This window comes from Schistocerca piceifrons, chromosome 2, assembly GCF_021461385.2.
Source record: "Schistocerca piceifrons isolate TAMUIC-IGC-003096 chromosome 2, iqSchPice1.1, whole genome shotgun sequence".
Taxonomy (NCBI): domain Eukaryota; kingdom Metazoa; phylum Arthropoda; class Insecta; order Orthoptera; family Acrididae; genus Schistocerca; species Schistocerca piceifrons.
In genome coordinates this window covers 199188716-199201649 of record NC_060139.1, presented here as the reverse complement: position 1 = coordinate 199201649, position 12934 = coordinate 199188716, and the positions used below count along the sequence as shown (strand labels likewise).

General features: G+C 52.2%; 26 non-coding genes across 26 annotated transcripts; 20 read left to right on the top strand and 6 right to left on the bottom strand.

The window, feature by feature from the left end:
- Nucleotides 1-219: 219 nt before the first annotated feature.
- Trnag-ucc lies at nt 220-291 on the bottom strand. The gene has a single exon. It is a non-coding gene; the product is annotated as a tRNA-Gly (tRNA).
- A 336-nt stretch (nt 292-627) lies between these two features.
- On the top strand, nt 628-698 carry Trnag-gcc. Its single transcript has one exon. It is a non-coding gene; the product is annotated as a tRNA-Gly (tRNA).
- A 296-nt stretch (nt 699-994) lies between these two features.
- On the top strand, nt 995-1067 carry Trnam-cau. Its single transcript has one exon. It is a non-coding gene; the product is annotated as a tRNA-Met (tRNA).
- A 456-nt stretch (nt 1068-1523) lies between these two features.
- On the top strand, nt 1524-1595 carry Trnae-uuc. The gene has a single exon. It is a non-coding gene; the product is annotated as a tRNA-Glu (tRNA).
- A 256-nt stretch (nt 1596-1851) lies between these two features.
- Trnav-aac lies at nt 1852-1924 on the top strand. The gene has a single exon. It is a non-coding gene; the product is annotated as a tRNA-Val (tRNA).
- Nucleotides 1925-2678: 754 nt separating this feature from the next.
- Trnag-ucc lies at nt 2679-2750 on the bottom strand. The gene has a single exon. It is a non-coding gene; the product is annotated as a tRNA-Gly (tRNA).
- Nucleotides 2751-3086: 336 nt separating this feature from the next.
- On the top strand, nt 3087-3157 carry Trnag-gcc. Its single transcript has one exon. It is a non-coding gene; the product is annotated as a tRNA-Gly (tRNA).
- Nucleotides 3158-3453: 296 nt separating this feature from the next.
- On the top strand, nt 3454-3526 carry Trnam-cau. Its single transcript has one exon. It is a non-coding gene; the product is annotated as a tRNA-Met (tRNA).
- Nucleotides 3527-3982: 456 nt separating this feature from the next.
- On the top strand, nt 3983-4054 carry Trnae-uuc. The gene has a single exon. It is a non-coding gene; the product is annotated as a tRNA-Glu (tRNA).
- A 256-nt stretch (nt 4055-4310) lies between these two features.
- Trnav-aac lies at nt 4311-4383 on the top strand. Its single transcript has one exon. It is a non-coding gene; the product is annotated as a tRNA-Val (tRNA).
- A 754-nt stretch (nt 4384-5137) lies between these two features.
- Nucleotides 5138-5209, bottom strand: Trnag-ucc. Its single transcript has one exon. It is a non-coding gene; the product is annotated as a tRNA-Gly (tRNA).
- Nucleotides 5210-5545: 336 nt separating this feature from the next.
- Trnag-gcc lies at nt 5546-5616 on the top strand. The gene has a single exon. It is a non-coding gene; the product is annotated as a tRNA-Gly (tRNA).
- A 296-nt stretch (nt 5617-5912) lies between these two features.
- Nucleotides 5913-5985, top strand: Trnam-cau. Its single transcript has one exon. It is a non-coding gene; the product is annotated as a tRNA-Met (tRNA).
- A 456-nt stretch (nt 5986-6441) lies between these two features.
- On the top strand, nt 6442-6513 carry Trnae-uuc. Its single transcript has one exon. It is a non-coding gene; the product is annotated as a tRNA-Glu (tRNA).
- A 256-nt stretch (nt 6514-6769) lies between these two features.
- Trnav-aac lies at nt 6770-6842 on the top strand. The gene has a single exon. It is a non-coding gene; the product is annotated as a tRNA-Val (tRNA).
- Nucleotides 6843-7596: 754 nt separating this feature from the next.
- On the bottom strand, nt 7597-7668 carry Trnag-ucc. Its single transcript has one exon. It is a non-coding gene; the product is annotated as a tRNA-Gly (tRNA).
- Nucleotides 7669-8004: 336 nt separating this feature from the next.
- On the top strand, nt 8005-8075 carry Trnag-gcc. Its single transcript has one exon. It is a non-coding gene; the product is annotated as a tRNA-Gly (tRNA).
- Nucleotides 8076-8371: 296 nt separating this feature from the next.
- Trnam-cau lies at nt 8372-8444 on the top strand. Its single transcript has one exon. It is a non-coding gene; the product is annotated as a tRNA-Met (tRNA).
- Nucleotides 8445-8899: 455 nt separating this feature from the next.
- On the top strand, nt 8900-8971 carry Trnae-uuc. Its single transcript has one exon. It is a non-coding gene; the product is annotated as a tRNA-Glu (tRNA).
- A 256-nt stretch (nt 8972-9227) lies between these two features.
- On the top strand, nt 9228-9301 carry Trnav-aac. Its single transcript has one exon. It is a non-coding gene; the product is annotated as a tRNA-Val (tRNA).
- A 753-nt stretch (nt 9302-10054) lies between these two features.
- Trnag-ucc lies at nt 10055-10126 on the bottom strand. The gene has a single exon. It is a non-coding gene; the product is annotated as a tRNA-Gly (tRNA).
- Nucleotides 10127-10461: 335 nt separating this feature from the next.
- On the top strand, nt 10462-10532 carry Trnag-gcc. The gene has a single exon. It is a non-coding gene; the product is annotated as a tRNA-Gly (tRNA).
- A 294-nt stretch (nt 10533-10826) lies between these two features.
- Nucleotides 10827-10900, top strand: Trnam-cau. The gene has a single exon. It is a non-coding gene; the product is annotated as a tRNA-Met (tRNA).
- Nucleotides 10901-11355: 455 nt separating this feature from the next.
- On the top strand, nt 11356-11427 carry Trnae-uuc. Its single transcript has one exon. It is a non-coding gene; the product is annotated as a tRNA-Glu (tRNA).
- A 256-nt stretch (nt 11428-11683) lies between these two features.
- Trnav-aac lies at nt 11684-11757 on the top strand. The gene has a single exon. It is a non-coding gene; the product is annotated as a tRNA-Val (tRNA).
- Nucleotides 11758-12510: 753 nt separating this feature from the next.
- Trnag-ucc lies at nt 12511-12582 on the bottom strand. Its single transcript has one exon. It is a non-coding gene; the product is annotated as a tRNA-Gly (tRNA).
- Between the last annotated feature and the right edge of the window lie 352 nt (nt 12583-12934).

Sequence of the window (12934 nt, the reverse complement as noted above, 5' to 3'; positions counted from 1 at the left end):
GCCATACCTCTCTCAGTCGTTTCGCGTGCTTGTCCTCTTGATATAGGCCGATTGGAGAGCGTCAGCTCTCGCGTCAGCTGAGCAAAGTCGAGACAAGTCGAGACTCAAGGGGAATCGACGCACACACTATAGGGTGGCCTGCAGCGAGTAAGAGGGCGAAAGAAAGATTAATTTAAAGACGCGTGGCAAAAGTACTCATACGCAAAAGTAAAAGCCGGCTGCGGTGGCCGGGAATCGAACCCGGATCAACTGCTTGGAAGGCAACTATGCTGACCATTACACCACCACCGCACGGTTTCCGTCCGCGCACGCCGCGCTGTGTCTGCTTCCCGCCTGTCGGCGGCGGCTCAAGGTGGTCGTAGCTGTAGGCGCATTACGGGGTAGGCGAGCGCATCCAGACAGCGTCTCTACGCACATTTCGCGTCCTTTGGCAAGAGTCGTCGCGCACGTGCGCCGCAAGAGTACTTAGGCGATCGCGTTCGGGCGTCATTTTTAAGCAGTGCAGTGCAGTTCAGGATTCAGCGTGTGTAGCATTCTCTCGAGAGGATGCGACGGCGCTGGACGGCAGTCCCACTTTCCCCTCAGACGTCTGCCGCGGAAAGCACCAGGAAGCTGTGAACTAGCTGAGCATCGGTGGTTCAGTGGTAGAATGCTCGCCTGCCACGCGGGCGGCCCGGGTTCGATTCCCGGCCGATGCATCATTTTGTTTTTTCTCCGATAGTGGTGCTGCGTGTCTTTCGCACTCGAACTGCGTGAGCCATGAGAATGAACCGCGGGATATCCGTGTGGGAATAACCGAACATGCAGCGCGCACGACTGCTCGTTTGGACTGTTGTGCGCTATTGTACATACTGGCGTCGGCCTAGCATCGCAAGTTGCCTGTCGCGCCGGGAATGCACGTGTAGCAACAGAAAAAAAATGAGCCACGAAGTGCAGACTCTCTACCACCGGTATTTGGTACTTACCGAGATTCCAGAAGGCGTGGCGATCGCCTGCCTCGGTAGCGCAGTAGGCAGCGCGTAAGTCTCATAATCTTAAGGTCGTGAGTTCGATCCTCACCCGGGGCATTTAATTTACTTTCGTCCACAGCTAAATCGACGGCTCTGGGGTTTGCGAAGGAGCGGAACACTTTGTACTTTGTTATCCTCAAGGCTTCAACGACTCAGCGTGATAATGTTTACTTCCCGTTATTACTACTTGCAGTTCTTATGTAAAATTTTCAAGGAAAAAAGTACTAGTAATAAAACTGAATTTCGTACGATATAACGTGTAAAGTCCCACAATGTATGACCTGCTGTATGATGACAGGCAGCAGGTATTTACTTGCGAAATAAGTAAATAAATATTACTACTTACAGCTTTGCTTTTCCTCCTACCCCTGTAACAACGAGGCATAAAGCAATGGATTGTGACTTTTGCCATGCGCGCCTCGCCATGGGCGCGCGAAAAGATGCTCGCAAACAGGGAACGTGCGACACGGAAAGCGAGTGGACCGGGTGTAAACCCCGAAGAAAATGTGCGCGTCCGGTGTGGTCTAGTGGCTAGGATACCTGGCTTTCACCCAGGAGGCCCGGGTTCGATTCCCGGTACCGGAACGGAATTTTTCGGCAAAAGTCACGACAAGTTTTGACCCTGCGAAAGGCTGTTTCACGTCCTCCTCGCATTATAGCTACTGGTTCATAAACGTCAGCTGAAAACAGTCGAGAGAAACGGGCACGCAATGAAATTACTACGAGCAGCGGAATAAAGGGAGAAGAGACGCTGGTCCACTGTTGGACTGCTACCATAGAAATGTTACATGGCAATACGCAGAGCAATTACCGCGAAGCGATGAAAGACTGTCTGCACCGAGGCCCGTTAGCTCAGTCGGTTAGAGCGTCGTGCTAACAACGGGAAGGTCGTGGGTTCGATCCCCCACGGGCCACTACGATTTCACTCTTTCAAAAAGGCAACGCCGATTTCGGCGGGGAAGTATGGTAACAAAGAAATCGTCACATTGTGTGGGAGCTGATAGGGGACCAGAACGCGGCTTGTCGGGACGCGCTAAAACACTTCACTGGTCACAGCACGGTGAACACACAGTTTCTCGTCCGATCACCGCTACTGCGCGAAGCTGGGCGTTGTCAGTGCTTGGGCGGGTGACCGCCTGCGAACACTGGGCACTGCCGACAGTTTCAGTTCGTATTTCTCTTTCCTCTTCGGTTTCGGAGCTGCAGCGCTATTCGGTCAAGGGCACTGGCGCCACGTTATGCCTTTCGGTATGCCAAGTCGCGCCGTGCGGCCACAGTGAAATGAAGGAGCGTGTTGTAAAATTTTCAACAAAGAAAAAAAAAAAAAAAAAAAAAGGAATGTACCAGTAATAAAACTGAATTTGTCTGACAGAACATGTGACATCAGACAATACATGATAACAGGCAGCAGGTATTTACTTGAGGCATAAGTAATGTGGTGGCCGCCTCGCCATACCTCTCTCAGTCGTTTCGCGTGCTTGTCCTCTTGATATAGGCCGATTGGAGAGCGTCAGCTCTCGCGTCAGCTGAGCAAAGTCGAGACAAGTCGAGACTCAAGGGGAATCGACGCACACACTATAGGGTGGCCTGCAGCGAGTAAGAGGGCGAAAGAAAGATTAATTTAAAGACGCGTGGCAAAAGTACTCATACGCAAAAGTAAAAGCCGGCTGCGGTGGCCGGGAATCGAACCCGGATCAACTGCTTGGAAGGCAACTATGCTGACCATTACACCACCACCGCACGGTTTCCGTCCGCGCACGCCGCGCTGTGTCTGCTTCCCGCCTGTCGGCGGCGGCTCAAGGTGGTCGTAGCTGTAGGCGCATTACGGGGTAGGCGAGCGCATCCAGACAGCGTCTCTACGCACATTTCGCGTCCTTTGGCAAGAGTCGTCGCGCACGTGCGCCGCAAGAGTACTTAGGCGATCGCGTTCGGGCGTCATTTTTAAGCAGTGCAGTGCAGTTCAGGATTCAGCGTGTGTAGCATTCTCTCGAGAGGATGCGACGGCGCTGGACGGCAGTCCCACTTTCCCCTCAGACGTCTGCCGCGGAAAGCACCAGGAAGCTGTGAACTAGCTGAGCATCGGTGGTTCAGTGGTAGAATGCTCGCCTGCCACGCGGGCGGCCCGGGTTCGATTCCCGGCCGATGCATCATTTTGTTTTTTCTCCGATAGTGGTGCTGCGTGTCTTTCGCACTCGAACTGCGTGAGCCATGAGAATGAACCGCGGGATATCCGTGTGGGAATAACCGAACATGCAGCGCGCACGACTGCTCGTTTGGACTGTTGTGCGCTATTGTACATACTGGCGTCGGCCTAGCATCGCAAGTTGCCTGTCGCGCCGGGAATGCACGTGTAGCAACAGAAAAAAAATGAGCCACGAAGTGCAGACTCTCTACCACCGGTATTTGGTACTTACCGAGATTCCAGAAGGCGTGGCGATCGCCTGCCTCGGTAGCGCAGTAGGCAGCGCGTAAGTCTCATAATCTTAAGGTCGTGAGTTCGATCCTCACCCGGGGCATTTAATTTACTTTCGTCCACAGCTAAATCGACGGCTCTGGGGTTTGCGAAGGAGCGGAACACTTTGTACTTTGTTATCCTCAAGGCTTCAACGACTCAGCGTGATAATGTTTACTTCCCGTTATTACTACTTGCAGTTCTTATGTAAAATTTTCAAGGAAAAAAGTACTAGTAATAAAACTGAATTTCGTACGATATAACGTGTAAAGTCCCACAATGTATGACCTGCTGTATGATGACAGGCAGCAGGTATTTACTTGCGAAATAAGTAAATAAATATTACTACTTACAGCTTTGCTTTTCCTCCTACCCCTGTAACAACGAGGCATAAAGCAATGGATTGTGACTTTTGCCATGCGCGCCTCGCCATGGGCGCGCGAAAAGATGCTCGCAAACAGGGAACGTGCGACACGGAAAGCGAGTGGACCGGGTGTAAACCCCGAAGAAAATGTGCGCGTCCGGTGTGGTCTAGTGGCTAGGATACCTGGCTTTCACCCAGGAGGCCCGGGTTCGATTCCCGGTACCGGAACGGAATTTTTCGGCAAAAGTCACGACAAGTTTTGACCCTGCGAAAGGCTGTTTCACGTCCTCCTCGCATTATAGCTACTGGTTCATAAACGTCAGCTGAAAACAGTCGAGAGAAACGGGCACGCAATGAAATTACTACGAGCAGCGGAATAAAGGGAGAAGAGACGCTGGTCCACTGTTGGACTGCTACCATAGAAATGTTACATGGCAATACGCAGAGCAATTACCGCGAAGCGATGAAAGACTGTCTGCACCGAGGCCCGTTAGCTCAGTCGGTTAGAGCGTCGTGCTAACAACGGGAAGGTCGTGGGTTCGATCCCCCACGGGCCACTACGATTTCACTCTTTCAAAAAGGCAACGCCGATTTCGGCGGGGAAGTATGGTAACAAAGAAATCGTCACATTGTGTGGGAGCTGATAGGGGACCAGAACGCGGCTTGTCGGGACGCGCTAAAACACTTCACTGGTCACAGCACGGTGAACACACAGTTTCTCGTCCGATCACCGCTACTGCGCGAAGCTGGGCGTTGTCAGTGCTTGGGCGGGTGACCGCCTGCGAACACTGGGCACTGCCGACAGTTTCAGTTCGTATTTCTCTTTCCTCTTCGGTTTCGGAGCTGCAGCGCTATTCGGTCAAGGGCACTGGCGCCACGTTATGCCTTTCGGTATGCCAAGTCGCGCCGTGCGGCCACAGTGAAATGAAGGAGCGTGTTGTAAAATTTTCAACAAAGAAAAAAAAAAAAAAAAAAAAAGGAATGTACCAGTAATAAAACTGAATTTGTCTGACAGAACATGTGACATCAGACAATACATGATAACAGGCAGCAGGTATTTACTTGAGGCATAAGTAATGTGGTGGCCGCCTCGCCATACCTCTCTCAGTCGTTTCGCGTGCTTGTCCTCTTGATATAGGCCGATTGGAGAGCGTCAGCTCTCGCGTCAGCTGAGCAAAGTCGAGACAAGTCGAGACTCAAGGGGAATCGACGCACACACTATAGGGTGGCCTGCAGCGAGTAAGAGGGCGAAAGAAAGATTAATTTAAAGACGCGTGGCAAAAGTACTCATACGCAAAAGTAAAAGCCGGCTGCGGTGGCCGGGAATCGAACCCGGATCAACTGCTTGGAAGGCAACTATGCTGACCATTACACCACCACCGCACGGTTTCCGTCCGCGCACGCCGCGCTGTGTCTGCTTCCCGCCTGTCGGCGGCGGCTCAAGGTGGTCGTAGCTGTAGGCGCATTACGGGGTAGGCGAGCGCATCCAGACAGCGTCTCTACGCACATTTCGCGTCCTTTGGCAAGAGTCGTCGCGCACGTGCGCCGCAAGAGTACTTAGGCGATCGCGTTCGGGCGTCATTTTTAAGCAGTGCAGTGCAGTTCAGGATTCAGCGTGTGTAGCATTCTCTCGAGAGGATGCGACGGCGCTGGACGGCAGTCCCACTTTCCCCTCAGACGTCTGCCGCGGAAAGCACCAGGAAGCTGTGAACTAGCTGAGCATCGGTGGTTCAGTGGTAGAATGCTCGCCTGCCACGCGGGCGGCCCGGGTTCGATTCCCGGCCGATGCATCATTTTGTTTTTTCTCCGATAGTGGTGCTGCGTGTCTTTCGCACTCGAACTGCGTGAGCCATGAGAATGAACCGCGGGATATCCGTGTGGGAATAACCGAACATGCAGCGCGCACGACTGCTCGTTTGGACTGTTGTGCGCTATTGTACATACTGGCGTCGGCCTAGCATCGCAAGTTGCCTGTCGCGCCGGGAATGCACGTGTAGCAACAGAAAAAAAATGAGCCACGAAGTGCAGACTCTCTACCACCGGTATTTGGTACTAACCGAGATTCCAGAAGGCGTGGCGATCGCCTGCCTCGGTAGCGCAGTAGGCAGCGCGTAAGTCTCATAATCTTAAGGTCGTGAGTTCGATCCTCACCCGGGGCATTTAATTTACTTTCGTCCACAGCTAAATCGACGGCTCTGGGGTTTGCGAAGGAGCGGAACACTTTGTACTTTGTTATCCTCAAGGCTTCAACGACTCAGCGTGATAATGTTTACTTCCCGTTATTACTACTTGCAGTTCTTATGTAAAATTTTCAAGGAAAAAAGTACTAGTAATAAAACTGAATTTCGTACGATATAACGTGTAAAGTCCCACAATGTATGACCTGCTGTATGATGACAGGCAGCAGGTATTTACTTGCGAAATAAGTAAATAAATATTACTACTTACAGCTTTGCTTTTCCTCCTACCCCTGTAACAACGAGGCATAAAGCAATGGATTGTGACTTTTGCCATGCGCGCCTCGCCATGGGCGCGCGAAAAGATGCTCGCAAACAGGGAACGTGCGACACGGAAAGCGAGTGGACCGGGTGTAAACCCCGAAGAAAATGTGCGCGTCCGGTGTGGTCTAGTGGCTAGGATACCTGGCTTTCACCCAGGAGGCCCGGGTTCGATTCCCGGTACCGGAACGGAATTTTTCGGCAAAAGTCACGACAAGTTTTGACCCTGCGAAAGGCTGTTTCACGTCCTCCTCGCATTATAGCTACTGGTTCATAAACGTCAGCTGAAAACAGTCGAGAGAAACGGGCACGCAATGAAATTACTACGAGCAGCGGAATAAAGGGAGAAGAGACGCTGGTCCACTGTTGGACTGCTACCATAGAAATGTTACATGGCAATACGCAGAGCAATTACCGCGAAGCGATGAAAGACTGTCTGCACCGAGGCCCGTTAGCTCAGTCGGTTAGAGCGTCGTGCTAACAACGGGAAGGTCGTGGGTTCGATCCCCCACGGGCCACTACGATTTCACTCTTTCAAAAAGGCAACGCCGATTTCGGCGGGGAAGTATGGTAACAAAGAAATCGTCACATTGTGTGGGAGCTGATAGGGGACCAGAACGCGGCTTGTCGGGACGCGCTAAAACACTTCACTGGTCACAGCACGGTGAACACACAGTTTCTCGTCCGATCACCGCTACTGCGCGAAGCTGGGCGTTGTCAGTGCTTGGGCGGGTGACCGCCTGCGAACACTGGGCACTGCCGACAGTTTCAGTTCGTATTTCTCTTTCCTCTTCGGTTTCGGAGCTGCAGCGCTATTCGGTCAAGGGCACTGGCGCCACGTTATGCCTTTCGGTATGCCAAGTCGCGCCGTGCGGCCACAGTGAAATGAAGGAGCGTGTTGTAAAATTTTCAACAAAGAAAAAAAAAAAAAAAAAAAAAGGAATGTACCAGTAATAAAACTGAATTTGTCTGACAGAACATGTGACATCAGACAATACATGATAACAGGCAGCAGGTATTTACTTGAGGCATAAGTAATGTGGTGGCCGCCTCGCCATACCTCTCTCAGTCGTTTCGCGTGCTTGTCCTCTTGATATAGGCCGATTGGAGAGCGTCAGCTCTCGCGTCAGCTGAGCAAAGTCGAGACAAGTCGAGACTCAAGGGGAATCGACGCACACACTATAGGGTGGCCTGCAGCGAGTAAGAGGGCGAAAGAAAGATTAATTTAAAGACGCGTGGCAAAAGTACTCATACGCAAAAGTAAAAGCCGGCTGCGGTGGCCGGGAATCGAACCCGGATCAACTGCTTGGAAGGCAACTATGCTGACCATTACACCACCACCGCACGGTTTCCGTCCGCGCACGCCGCGCTGTGTCTGCTTCCCGCCTGTCGGCGGCGGCTCAAGGTGGTCGTAGCTGTAGGCGCATTACGGGGTAGGCGAGCGCATCCAGACAGCGTCTCTACGCACATTTCGCGTCCTTTGGCAAGAGTCGTCGCGCACGTGCGCCGCAAGAGTACTTAGGCGATCGCGTTCGGGCGTCATTTTTAAGCAGTGCAGTGCAGTTCAGGATTCAGCGTGTGTAGCATTCTCTCGAGAGGATGCGACGGCGCTGGACGGCAGTCCCACTTTCCCCTCAGACGTCTGCCGCGGAAAGCACCAGGAAGCTGTGAACTAGCTGAGCATCGGTGGTTCAGTGGTAGAATGCTCGCCTGCCACGCGGGCGGCCCGGGTTCGATTCCCGGCCGATGCATCATTTTGTTTTTTCTCCGATAGTGGTGCTGCGTGTCTTTCGCACTCGAACTGCGTGAGCCATGAGAATGAACCGCGGGATATCCGTGTGGGAATAACCGAACATGCAGCGCGCACGACTGCTCGTTTGGACTGTTGTGCGCTATTGTACATACTGGCGTCGGCCTAGCATCGCAAGTTGCCTGTCGCGCCGGGAATGCACGTGTAGCAACAGAAAAAAAATGAGCCACGAAGTGCAGACTCTCTACCACCGGTATTTGGTACTTACCGAGATTCCAGAAGGCGTGGCGATCGCCTGCCTCGGTAGCGCAGTAGGCAGCGCGTAAGTCTCATAATCTTAAGGTCGTGAGTTCGATCCTCACCCGGGGCATTTAATTTACTTTCGTCCACAGCTAAATCGACGGCTCTGGGGTTTGCGAAGGAGCGGAACACTTTGTACTTTGTTATCCTCAAGGCTTCAACGACTCAGCGTGATAATGTTTACTTCCCGTTATTACTACTTGCAGTTCTTATGTAAAATTTTCAAGGAAAAAAGTACTAGTAATAAAACTGAATTTCGTACGATATAACGTGTAAAGTCCCACAATGTATGACCTGCTGTATGATGACAGGCAGCAGGTATTTACTTGCGAAATAAGTAAATAAATATTACTACTTACAGCTTTGCTTTTCCTCCTACCCCTGTAACAACGAGGCATAAAGCAATGGATTGTGACTTTTGCCATGCGCGCCTCGCCATGGGCGCGCGAAAAGATGCTCGCAAACAGGGAACGTGCGACACGGAAAGCGAGTGGACCGGTGTAAACCCCGAAGAAAATGTGCGCGTCCGGTGTGGTCTAGTGGCTAGGATACCTGGCTTTCACCCAGGAGGCCCGGGTTCGATTCCCGGTACCGGAACGGAATTTTTCGGCAAAAGTCACGACAAGTTTTGACCCTGCGAAAGGCTGTTTCACGTCCTCCTCGCATTATAGCTACTGGTTCATAAACGTCAGCTGAAAACAGTCGAGAGAAACGGGCACGCAATGAAATTACTACGAGCAGCGGAATAAAGGGAGAAGAGACGCTGGTCCACTGTTGGACTGCTACCATAGAAATGTTACATGGCAATACGCAGAGCAATTACCGCGAAGCGATGAAAGACTGTCTGCACCGAGGCCCGTTAGCTCAGTCGGTTAGAGCGTCGTGCTAACAACGGGAAGGTCGTGGGTTCGATCCCCCCACGGGCCACTACGATTTCACTCTTCCAAAAAGGCAACGCCGATTTCGGCGGGGAAGTATGGTAACAAAGAAATCGTCACATTGTGTGGGAGCTGATAGGGGACCAGAACGCGGCTTGTCGGGACGCGCTAAAACACTTCACTGGTCACAGCACGGTGAACACACAGTTTCTCGTCCGATCACCGCTACTGCGCGAAGCTGGGCGTTGTCAGTGCTTGGGCGGGTGACCGCCTGCGAACACTGGGCACTGCCGACAGTTTCAGTTCGTATTTCTCTTTCCTCTTCGGTTTCGGAGCTGCAGCGCTATTCGGTCAAGGGCACTGGCGCCACGTTATGCCTTTCGGTATGCCAAGTCGCGCCGTGCGGCCACAGTGAAATGAAGGAGCGTGTTGTAAAATTTTCAACAAAGAAAAAAAAAAAAAAAAAAAAGGAATGTACCAGTAATAAAACTGAATTTGTCTGACAGAACATGTGACATCAGACAATACATGATAACAGGCAGCAGGTATTTACTTGAGGCATAAGTAATGTGGTGGCCGCCTCGCCATACCTCTCTCAGTCGTTTCGCGTGCTTGTCCTCTTGATATAGGCCGATTGGAGAGCGTCAGCTCTCGCGTCAGCTGAGCAAAGTCGAGACAAGTCGAGACTCAAGGGGAATCGACGCACACACTATAGGGTGGCCTGCAGCGAGTAAGAGGGCGAAAGAAAGATTAATTTAAAGACGCGTGGCAAAAGTACTCATACGCAAAAGTAAAAGCCGGCTGCGGTGGCCGGGAATCGAACCCGGATCAACTGCTTGGAAGGCAACTATGCTGACCATTACACCACCACCGCACGGTTTCCGTCCGCGCACGCCGCGCTGTGTCTGCTTCCCGCCTGTCGGCGGCGGCTCAAGGTGGTCGTAGCTGTAGGCGCATTACGGGTAGGCGAGCGCATCCAGACAGCGTCTCTACGCACATTTCGCGTCCTTTGGCAAGAGTCGTCGCGCACGTGCGCCGCAAGAGTACTTAGGCGATCGCGTTCGGGCGTCATTTTTAAGCAGTGCAGTGCAGTTCAGGATTCAGCGTGTGTAGCATTCTCTCGAGAGGATGCGACGGCGCTGGACGGCAGTCCCACTTTCCCCTCAGACGTCTGCCGCGGAAAGCACCAGGAAGCTGTGAACTAGCTGAGCATCGGTGGTTCAGTGGTAGAATGCTCGCCTGCCACGCGGGCGGCCCGGGTTCGATTCCCGGCCGATGCATCATTTTGTTTTTTCTCCGATAGTGGTGCTGCGTGTCTTTCGCACTCGAACTGCGTGAGCCATGAGAATGAACCGCGGGATATCCGTGTGGGAATAACCGAACATGCAGCGCGCACGACTGCTCGTTTGGACTGTTGTGCGCTATTGTACATACTGGCGTCGGCCTAGCATCGCAAGTTGCCTGTCGCGCCGGAATGCACGTGTAGCAACAGAAAAAAAATGAGCCACGAAGTGCAGACTCTCTACCACCGGTATTTGGTACTTACCGAGATTCCAGAAGGCGTGGCGATCGCCTGCCTCGGTAGCGCAGTAGGCAGCGCGTAAGTCTCATAATCTTAAGGTCGTGAGTTCGATCCTCACCCGGGCATTTAATTTACTTTCGTCCACAGCTAAATCGACGGCTCTGGGGTTTGCGAAGGAGCGGAACACTTTGTACTTTGTTATCCTCAAGGCTTCAACGACTCAGCGTGATAATGTTTACTTCCCGTTATTACTACTTGCAGTTCTTATGTAAAATTTTCAAGGAAAAAAGTACTAGTAATAAAACTGAATTTCGTACGATATAACGTGTAAAGTCCCACAATGTATGACCTGCTGTATGATGACAGGCAGCAGGTATTTACTTGCGAAATAAGTAAATAAATATTACTACTTACAGCTTTGCTTTTCCTCCTACCCCTGTAACAACGAGGCATAAAGCAATGGATTGTGACTTTTGCCATGCGCGCCTCGCCATGGGCGCGCGAAAAGATGCTCGCAAACAGGGAACGTGCGACACGGAAAGCGAGTGGACCGGGTGTAAACCCCGAAGAAAATGTGCGCGTCCGGTGTGGTCTAGTGGCTAGGATACCTGGCTTTCACCCAGGAGGCCCGGGTTCGATTCCCGGTACCGGAACGGAATTTTTCGGCAAAAGTCACGACAAGTTTTGACCCTGCGAAAGGCTGTTTCACGTCCTCCTCGCATTATAGCTACTGGTTCATAAACGTCAGCTGAAAACAGTCGAGAGAAACGGGCACGCAATGAAATTACTACGAGCAGCGGAATAAAGGGAGAAGAGACGCTGGTCCACTGTTGGACTGCTACCATAGAAATGTTACATGGCAATACGCAGAGCAATTACCGCGAAGCGATGAAAGACTGTCTGCACCGAGGCCCGTTAGCTCAGTCGGTTAGAGCGTCGTGCTAACAACGGGAAGGTCGTGGGTTCGATCCCCCCACGGGCCACTACGATTTCACTCTTCCAAAAAGGCAACGCCGATTTCGGCGGGGAAGTATGGTAACAAAGAAATCGTCACATTGTGTGGGAGCTGATAGGGGACTAGAACGCGGCTTGTCGGGACGCGCTAAAACACTTCACTGGTCACAGCACGGTGAACACACAGTTTCTCGTCCGATCACCGCTACTGCGCGAAGCTGGGCGTTGTCAGTGCTTGGGCGGGTGACCGCCTGCGAACACTGGGCACTGCCGACAGTTTCAGTTCGTATTTCTCTTTCCTCTTCGGTTTCGGAGCTGCAGCGCTATTCGGTCAAGGGCACTGGCGCCACGTTATGCCTTTCGGTATGCCAAGTCGCGCCGTGCGGCCACAGTGAAATGAAGGAGCGTGTTGTAAAATTTTCAACAAAGAAAAAAAAAAAAAAAAAAAAGGAATGTACCAGTAATAAAACTGAATTTGTCTGACAGAACATGTGACATCAGACAATACATGATAACAGGCAGCAGGTATTTACTTGAGGCATAAGTAATGTGGTGGCCGCCTCGCCATACCTCTCTCAGTCGTTTCGCGTGCTTGTCCTCTTGATATAGGCCGATTGGAGAGCGTCAGCTCTCGCGTCAGCTGAGCAAAGTCGAGACAAGTCGAGACTCAAGGGGAATCGACGCACACACTATAGGGTGGCCTGCAGCGAGTAAGAGGGCGAAAGAAAGATTAATTTAAAGACGCGTGGCAAAAGTACTCATACGCAAAAGTAAAAGCCGGCTGCGGTGGCCGGGAATCGAACCCGGATCAACTGCTTGGAAGGCAACTATGCTGACCATTACACCACCACCGCACGGTTTCCGTCCGCGCACGCCGCGCTGTGTCTGCTTCCCGCCTGTCGGCGGCGGCTCAAGGTGGTCGTAGCTGTAGGCGCATTACGGGGTAGGCGAGCGCATCCAGACAGCGTCTCTACGCACATTTCGCGTCCTTTGGCAAGAGTCGTCGCGCACGTGCGCCGCAAGAGTACTTAGGCGATCGCGTTCGGGCGTCATTTTTAAGCAGTGCAGTGCAGTTCAGGATTCAGCGTGTGTAGCATTCTCTCGAGAGGATGCGACGGCGCTGGACGGCAGTCCCACTTTCCCCTCAGACGTCTGCCGCGGAAAGCACCAGGAAGCTGTGAACTAGCTGAGCATCGGTGGTTCAGT